Genomic DNA, 10,090 nt, shown 5'->3' with positions numbered 1-10,090 from the left:
TTGTAGCAGGATTGATGTGTTCTCCTGTGAGGCCTGGATTGATGTGTTATCCATGGAAATTGTAGCAGGATTGATGTGTTCTCCTGTGAGGACAGGATTGATTAGTTCTCCTGTCGAGGCATCCTACCCATGCAGTCTGGGACTCATGGGAAGTACCTCTCATCTGATCAATGAGTAGGGAAATGAAGTTAGGGACCATAGTAGTACCGATGGATGCATCGTTGTAACTACCATACTCCCTACACTAGGATGACCTCCATTGATCTGGGATCAATGATACTGGTCTGGGACCAGTGGTAGGAGTTGTACCATACTATGACGCTAACTTTGGGTTGGTTGAGACTGGTCTGGGATCAGTGGTACATACTCTGAGACTGACTTTGAGTCAGTGGAGGATGATATTGGTCTGGGACCATTGGAGTTGTACTCACTATGACGCTGACCTTGGGTTGGTTGAGACTGGTCTGGGACCAGTGGTACATACTCTGAGACTGACTTTGATTTAGTATGATACATCCTCGATCATTTCTTCTTCTTCATAATTCAGACAAAAGCAGAGCAGAACAAAACAATGCAAGAGCAGAGCAGAACAGAGCAAAATAGTACAGATCAGTACTGGGCAGAACAAGACAAACCAGAACAGGCAGAATAGAGCAAAGCAGGGCAAGGGTCAGGCTGTACAGGGCAGTGCATTTGATGGATGAATAGTAACGACTGATAGACAGATTGGAGATGAAGTTCTCCATGGTTGAGAGGGAGTGTTAAAATTGGCAACCAGGGTAAAACTTCATGTGGGTCATCTTATTCATGGCTGATAATATTGTTATTAGATTCCTCTCGTCGAGAGGTGTAAGATTGATATAAATATCATCCGATTCCAATAAGTATTCATGGAGATATGAATTTATTTTGATTATGGAATTATTATCAAGCCGACCTACAACTCATGTAGGCTCAGAAGCCCAACAGTCGCATCTATTCACCCACCAATGTTGTGTATAAATATAAGAGGACTTTTCCTCATTTGGACTCACTCATCTCATCACATCTCTCTCTCTCTACTGTGCAGATATGAGTCTCTTCTCTACTGCGCTGAAATGGGTCTCTCTCTCTCTCACATCTGAAGCCGGAAGCTGTTGAATTTGAAGCTACAACTGCAGAAGTAAAGATTGACTTGCATGGCCTAGAATATCTCCTCATTGGAACTGCACTGTAGGTTCATCTGAACCTCCTTTGAAAGCTGCAACTTTTGGTGGTGGAATGAAGTCAATCCGACGAACGGTTTGCAAGATATCGACTGCCCTAGTTTGAAGCCGGAAACTGCTGAAACTGAAGCTGTAACTGTAGAAGTAAAGATTGACTTGCGTGGCCTAGAAGATCTCCTCATCTGAACTATGCTATAGGTTCATCTGAACCTCCTCTAAAAGCCGCAACTTTTGGTGGTGGAATGAAGTCTATCCAACGAACGGTTTGCAAGATATCGACTGCCCTAGTTTGAAGCCGGAAACTGCTGAAACTGAAGCTGCAACTGCAGAAGTAAAGATTGACTTGCGTGGCCTAGAAGATCTCCTCATCTGAACTGTGTTGTAGGTTCATCTAAACCTCCTCTAGAAGCTGAAACTTTCGGTGGTGGAATGAAGTCAATCCGACGGTCTGTTTGTGAGATATGGTCTGCCCTAGTTTGATAATGAAGCCGCTAATGCTGATGCTACTGATCTAGGGTTTGCTACTGCTGATATGAATCAGATTTATTGTAATATTTCTCTCTGCTGAACTATTGAAGATAAAAGAAGATTTGATCAAAGGGTTTCCCCACACATTGTGGGGTTTGTCCCTGGCTAGCCGCCACATCTTGTGTCTCTTGTCTTGGCTTGTTTTCTGTCGATTGTTTAATGTTCTATCTGCACTTTACTTTATGTACATGTGATTGCTAATCGGTGGAATATAATAAGAAAAAGAAGTAACCTGTTATAAGCATAGAACATACCATAACTTAACAATATATATATATATATATATATATATATAGAGAGAGAGAGAGAGAGAGAGAGAGAGAGAGAGCTCTATAAGTGTATATAATTTCAATAGTAGTGAAAATGTAAAGCATATATGGAAAAATGTGGTTGAAAAACAAGGATTTGTTAAAATGGATATGCTTTGGTTTATACAAATCAAACCAATGGTTTTCTTAATGTAAGCCTAAAACAAAAATAGCTCCCTCCTCCACCATGTCGCTGGAAAAATGTGATCGCAACAATTATTTTTTGAATTCAAAAATGTGTACATTTTATTAATTAAAATAACAAGTGTGCATAAAAACAACTCACACACATGTATTCCTATAATATGCATGCTCTCTCTCTCTCTAACACATTATATCCTTTTAAAAACCCTCTCTCCCCCCTCCCTCTTCCTCCCCCTTCATCCCCTCTCTCTCTCGCTCACTCTCTGCTTCCCCTAGCCCTCGTTTTCTCTCTCTGCTAATACCTTTTTTTCTCTCTCTCCTCCACTATGCCTCCATCATATATCAGTCCCTATACCATTTTATAAGCTCGTTCTCTCCCTCTCTCTCTCTCTCTCTCTCCGTGGCCTCCCCACACCCTATTTCTCTTCCTCCCTATCCCTTTCTCTCCCATACACTACTTGTTTCCCTCATATCTCTCTCTCCCTTTCCTTGCATGTCCCAATATGCATCCCTATTTCTATCTCTGTAACATGCCGTGTTCCCCATTCTCTCTCTTTTCCTTCCTCTGTCTCCCTCTATCCCCCCATTGTGTCCCCACTAAATCCGTCACTACATATTTCCCTAATTCCCCTCTCTATCTAACCTTTTCCATATCCCTTTCAACCTCGTCCCATATCCCTATCCCTCTCTCCCTTTCCCTAACACTACCTCTCTCTTCCTTTCCCATCATTCTCTCTTCCTCTCCATCTCTCTCTCTACTATCCCCCCTCTCTCTTTCTCTCTCTTTGTGTCTTCTTCCACTCTCTCTCTCTCGAGCTAAGTTCCCCCCCACCCTTCACTACCCCTTTTCCTATATTCTTATTTCGCACACACTCCCCATCCCTCTTTTGATATCTCTCACCCTTTCCATATTCACCCCCTCTTTCTTTTCCCTTCCCAATTACTCACACATTTTCTCCCTACTTCAATCCTCCCTATTCCATTCCATATCCCTCCCTCACTCTCCCACTATGTCTCCCTCTTTCTATCTCTCTCTCCCTTTCCCTATTACTCCATCTATTTGTCTCTTCTTGTATCCATCTATCTATCTCCCATTTTCACTATCCCCGTTATGGGAATTTTGAGGTCCAAAATGGGCCTCATAAGGAAAATAATAAAATGGGCGCAAAAATAAAATAAAATAAGAGTTATGAATTTTTAAACAAAAAAAGCAACATTTTTTAATTGTATTTTTTACTTACCTCCTCATTGGCTTACTCAAATTTTTGAATGTGTACACTCAGATGAAACATTAGATTCTAGATTCAATGAGTACCCAATATGCATGCTTTTGAGTCAATCGAAACCTTTCAAAATTCAAAATACATGAAAAAATATGTTTCTTCATGACTTTTGATTTTTTATTGGTTTTGATTCACTCTAAAGTATGTAGAATGTGTATTTGTGGGATGCATAATCTAATCCCCATATCCCCTTCTTCCTATCCCTATTTATATATATTTCTCCCTTTCCCTATTCTCCCCAACCTCTCCCACACTTTATTTCTACATATCTCTATTTATTCATCTCTCCCACTTATGCCTCCTTCCTTATAACACCATAGGTTTGTCTCTCTCTCTAGCTCCTTCTCTCTTGCCCCTATCTCACCCCATTTCCCTATCCCTCTTTCTCTTCTTCCACTGCCCCTCTATTTCTCAATCTCTCTCTCTCTTATATTTCCCTCTTTCTATCATTTCTTCCCATTCCTTATTCACTCATCTATCTTTCTCCCTCTTTCTCTCCCTCTTATTCCCTACATATATATGTCTTCCTCCTATATGCATTAAGAAAATGTTGAAGTAAAAAATTGGCCTCAGAATGAAATATGTACTAACATAATCAACTTTAAAATAACCAATAACATTGAAGATTATGATATAATCCCTAAGGGTAAATAAAAAAAGAAACTACTTCTTTAATCATATTTTTACTTATCTCCTTATACGTTTAATCAAACTTCAAGTGTGCACACTCATTGGATGTGGAATTAGAATTTTCATGCAATGAGTACCCACTCTACAAACGTTTCAGTATTCCCACTAAGAGAAAAATTCAAAATAGATGAAAAGGCATGTCTGAAATGTGTTTTTCATGTATTTTTATTTTTTCCAGTATGGATCTACTAAAAATTATGCAAAGGGGGTTTGCGTTGGATGCAAAATATAATTTTACATGAAAAATCCAATTCTATATCCAATAAGTGTACATGCTTGAAATTTAAGTATTCATATAAGGAGATAAGTACAAAAACACAATAAAACAAGTAGTTTTCTTGATTTATTTATTTTTAATTCATAACAAGAATTTTAGTATTTTTACTATTATTTAATTAATTTTCATAGGATATTGATTTTATACCTCAAAATTCCCTTACAACCTCTCACTTTCTCTCACTTTTCCTAAATCTCCCTCTCTCTCTACCCCTACCCCATTCATTTATAGTTCTCCTCCTACCCCTATCCCTCTTTCTATCTCTCTCCCCCTTTCCATACCCACCCTTCTCCATTTTCACATTGCACTCTCTCTCACACACACAATTTCTCTCTATAACCTCCCTCTCTTTCTTCATCTATCACGATTTCTCTATCCATATATCTCCCTCCTTCCTTCCCCGATTTCTATATCCTTCTCCATCTCCCTATATATTTATGTCTCTCCTTATGTATGCACCCCATATCCATCTTGACCCCCTTCCCTAAGCCAACCCCTATCTCCCCAACCCTCCCACTCACCCCTTTTGTTATCCATTTCTCTCTCCCTCCCTATGTGTCCCTATTGTTATGTCTCTCTCCCTTTTCCAATCCTTGGTCCCCTATATCTCTCTCTTTCTTCCCTCATCCCTCTATTTCTTCATATGTCTCCATCAGGTATCCCTATCTCCTTTTATCTATAAGCCCCTCAATGTATCTACCCCTCTTCATATCCCTTTCTATCTCTTCCCCTAGATTTCTTATGCCTCATTTTATACCTTTATCCATTTCCCTATCTTCCCTCTCCTCCTTTTCTCTTTGCTCTCTCTATCTCTCCTTATCTCTCTTTTCCACCCCTTCCTCTCTCTTTCCCCCTTTCTCTAAGTGTGTGTTTGTAAGCCCCCATCCTTCTACCCAATTTCCCTATCCTTTTCTATCTCTCCCATACCTATCTCCCCATTTCCCTATTCCCCCCCTCTCCTTGTCTCATCCATGTTTTCCTCTTTCCATGTCTCTTACTATATCTCCCTCTTTCTATATGTCTCTCCCTTTTCCAATTCTTCCATTTCTCCCTTTCCCTCTTTCTATTCCTTTCCTTATATATATCTCTCTCCATCCCTCTCTCTCACCTCCCTCTATCCTTCCCCAAATCTCTCTTTCTCTCTCTCTCTCTCTCACTACAATAAAAAGGTCATTGTTGAGGGTCATGACTGTGACAGACCTTTAAGGTCCATCACCAATGTTTCATATGGTGACAATAATTAAAAAAGCATTGTTGTAAGTGTATATAGTGATTGTACTTTCAGGTTTGTCACCAAATCCATTTTAAATGACACTTTGGGTGAGGATCGTTAAAGGCCCATCACTAATTCTCTCTTTGGTGACACTTCTAGTGGCGATATTTTATTAACCCTCACCAATGCTATTTTTGGTTACTTTTGGTGACAGTTAAGAAATGTTTGTCATCGTTAATCATTCTAATGAGTTTTTGATGATGCTATGTGCTTGTTACTATATTTTTTGGCAAAAGATAACGACTTAAGGCCATTATTGTCGAGTCTTCTTCATTATGTGTCCAAGGCCATAGTGGTTAGAGTCAGTCAATTTGTTAAGAAGTAATCAATGTGTATCATTTCCCTCAAGTAATGAGAATAGAGTTTTCTCATGATTCAACACATGATTAATCTCTATTAGGTTTATTATCTAGCAAATTCCCTTTAGATAAAGTTCCACTAGTATGTGTAGGAAATATATTATTTAATACATAATCAATATTTGTCAATTCTATTAATGAGAGAGACCTAACACTCCTCAAAAATCCTGGCACACATTAAAATGCTTTGGCACACGCTCACATTTCTTGGCACCTCCCATGTCTTGTAACATCTTTGGACCTATAACATCTTGTCATGAATAGGACACCCAAGAACATGTTGACATTCCGTAGCACAATATATCACTCTCCTAATGTGTGTTGACATGCCCTGTAGTCCCTAGCATGCCCTTGAACACATTATCTTGCATTGACATACATTAGCACTTGGCACACATTAGCACTTGGCATGTATTGGAACCTATTATTAATGTGCCTATCATGCCCCTTTTGAGAAAGATAAAGTTCCGACTTATTAACCCTCTTATGCGTTCATTTCCTTACATATGACGTTGGTTCTTCCTTTTGTTTCCTTGACACTCCTTGATACATATTGACATACCCTGGGGCCCTGCACATCCTAGCATGCCTTATCACCTGGCATGTCTTCACATACCTTGGCACATGTTACCACACCCTTGAACTCAACAACACACTCAGGCACCACTTGACATGCCCTAATATTTGTTAGAATTCCTTACCAGTGCTTAGCATACCTTGTCATTCCCTCCTTGGCATGAAAGCTAACATTGACACTCCCTACCACACCCTCATATTCATTCACTTCTGTTAATTTCTACCTATTGCTCCCTTTTGTTGTCCTTGTACTCCCTAACACTCCTCAACATGCATTAGCACTCTTTAGCACACCTTCGAACTCTTCGACATGCCCTGCCACTTCATAACATGCATAACACACCATGACACATATTGGCATGTGTTTGCGCTTGGAAAGTCTTAGAATGTATTAATTTTGTTGAGATTCCTTGGTATGATTTTACATGGTTTAATATTAAATTTATTTGAGATCAATTATTGGAATGTAGATGAGAAGAAACAAAGGAAGATTTTGCGCTTAGAATGCACCAAAACTTGGCACTTGGCACCTATTAGCACTTAGTGTTGGTGTCCCTAGCATGCCCCTCTTGGAAAAGGTAAATTGATGACTTATTAACCCTCTTACTTGTTCATTTCCTTGTATGTTAACTCATTTCTCCCTTTTGTCACCTTGACAGTCCCTGGCATGCATTGTCACACCCTTGCTCATCTTTGAGTGCCTTAGCACTTGGCACATATTAGCATGTTTGACATGCCTTCACAATATCAGGCACATGTTAGCAGTCCATAGCATTCCTTGGAACTCATGCCCTCACATCTAGCTTTACATTTTTACATGAATTGGGAACCCAATAAAGTCTTTGGCTATTCTTGTTCATGTGATAGTTGCCTACTTCAACAGCAACAACTTGACCAATTGCAAATACTACAAGTAGACAGTGCCTTTTTCACCTAAGAACTGCATATAACTCATCTTAGGCTACTAATGTCTAAGCTCAACTTATCCCACTTAAATAGTTACCAAGACAAGGATTACGTCTAGCCATGGCCATAAAACAAGTAAGCAACATAGGTTACAAAGGAAATATTTCACATGTATGTTTAGTTCATATAAATAGTAGAGCATTGACTAAGAGTTTGTAAGAACCACAAGATGCACAAGACACACAAGATATAAGATGACACAATTTGAGTGCCCCAAAACTTATACACAACAATGTACAATATGAAATTATCTAGAATAGTTTAAAACACGAGCATGCAGCCAAAGTGTGCCACATCTCATATAAAAATAATAGCTAAAGGAAAACAATGTTGTTCTCAACACAAGGTCTCCCTTTGTCTAAAAATTGTATGTCGAGCCCCTTATCGCAATCGTAGGCTTGCCTCCTATAAATCCTATTATGATTCTCCTAACACACTTTTTCCTTGCCACACTTGAATTTGCTGACACACACTCTTATTCATTTATTTCCATGCATTTTTACCTATTTCTCCTTTGTGATGCCCTGACGCTCCCTAACACTCCTCAACATGCATTGACATTGTCCGACATGTGTTAGCATGCGTTTTCATTCCTTAGCATGCATTAACCCTCCCTAGCTATCATGCCCTCACAACTACCCTTACATAGTTTGCAACTTGGGAACCCAACCAAGTCCTTGCTTGACTACAAGAGCTTGACCAAGTTATAATTGCTACAACTACACTATGTTGTTGAATTATGTAGCTTGGGAGGTACTCTACAAGCTAGTGATATGGGTTTTTGTGAGTTTGGTCACAAAAGGATTTGCGGGAAAACAACCCATGTGAAGGGGTTTTGCACCCAAGATGGGGTTTAAAATATAAAAGAAACTTAAAAAGGAAAATTAATATTCCCTAAGGTCTATGTGGATAAAACCCATAAGTTGTATAGGGTTCCTAGTAGGGCTAGGAAAAAATATTCAAGGAGGACTTAGGATGAAGGCAATAACATGAAGTGAGAAGGAGCTAATTTGATCAAGGGGGCTAGGAGAGATGTATTCCTAAAGTAGGTCGAGTTATAGTGTCAAGTAAGGGTTGCTAAAGGGAGGTCATTATCATCCACCAAGAGAAATATCATCATGTGAGGGTTCATAAGAATTTTTCATACCTTGATGGGTTCAAAATAGGAAGTAGGATGGCATATTGTTGGTTCTCTTCTCATAGATCGAGCTTAAGAGAGGTTGCTCATGAGAATCGAGGCTCATGACAACCTTGTCACTCCCTCCTTAGCTCACATGGAACTCATTGACACTTCCTATCACAAATATTATTCATTCATTTGCATGCATTAGTTTGACCTAGTTCTCCCTTGTGTTTCCCTAGCACTCCCTAACACTTCCTAGCACATGTTGCCACACCTTGAGACCTAACACATCTTGGCCGCATGTCACCCCAACACTCTAGCATGACTTAGCATTGCCTAGCATAACATGTCACTCCTTCCTTATCACACTTGGAACTAACTAATACTTCCTATCACACACTTACTTATTCATTTCCGTGCATTTTGACCTAGTGCTCCCTTGTGTTTCCGTGACACTCCCTAACACTTCCTAGCACATGTTGGCAAACCTTGGCACATCTTGGATACATGTCTCCTTGGAAGTCTAGCATGACTTAGTGCTACCTATCATACCATGTCATCCCTCCTTAGCACACCTGGAACTCACTGACACTCCCTGTCACACACTCTTATTAATTCACTTCCATGCATTTTGACCTAGATCCCCCTTATGTTTCCCTATCACTCCCTAACACTCCCTAGCACACATTGGCACACCTTGGCACTTGGCACATCTTCGTATGCTTCCCTAGCACTCTTAGCATTGCTTAGAAATTCTTAGCATACCTTGTCACTCCCTCCTTAGTACACTTGGAACTCACTAACACTTCATTTCCATGCATTTGGAACTAGTGTTCCCTTGTGTTTCCTTGACACTTAGCCCTCACACTCATTACCATTTGTTCATGTCACACCCTAACACCTAGCACATCTTAGCATGCCTTAGCACTTGGATTGTCTTGGCATGCCTATAATTCCTTGGAACTATCTAGCATGTGTTAGTACTTCCTACCATTCGTTAACACAGCTTGGTACTCCCTAACTATCATGCCCTCATAGATAGCCTTACTTTTTTTTGACTTGGGAACCCAACCAAGTCATTGACAAACTAATGTTTTGCACAACCCAATGTCTACCTTTGTCTAAAATTGCTTTGTCCAACCCCTTATTGTAACCATAAAATTGCCTCCTACAAGTCCTATTCTAACCTTATCCTAACAAACTTTATCCTTAAGACACCTGGAATTCGTTGACACTCCTTGGCACACACTCTTATTTGGTAATTTCCATGAATTTTGACCTAGTTATCCCTTGTGATCTCCCTAACACTCCTCAACATGCATTGGCATTGTCCGACATGTGTTAGGATGCCTTTTCAT

The sequence above is a fragment of the Pinus tabuliformis genome, chromosome Q, assembly GCF_031772625.1.
Source record: "Pinus tabuliformis cultivar Carrire ecotype Pingquan chromosome Q, CPIR1, whole genome shotgun sequence".
NCBI classification, from domain to species: Eukaryota; Viridiplantae; Streptophyta; class Pinopsida; order Pinales; family Pinaceae; genus Pinus; species Pinus tabuliformis.
Note: the sequence above shows the minus strand (reverse complement) of the source record.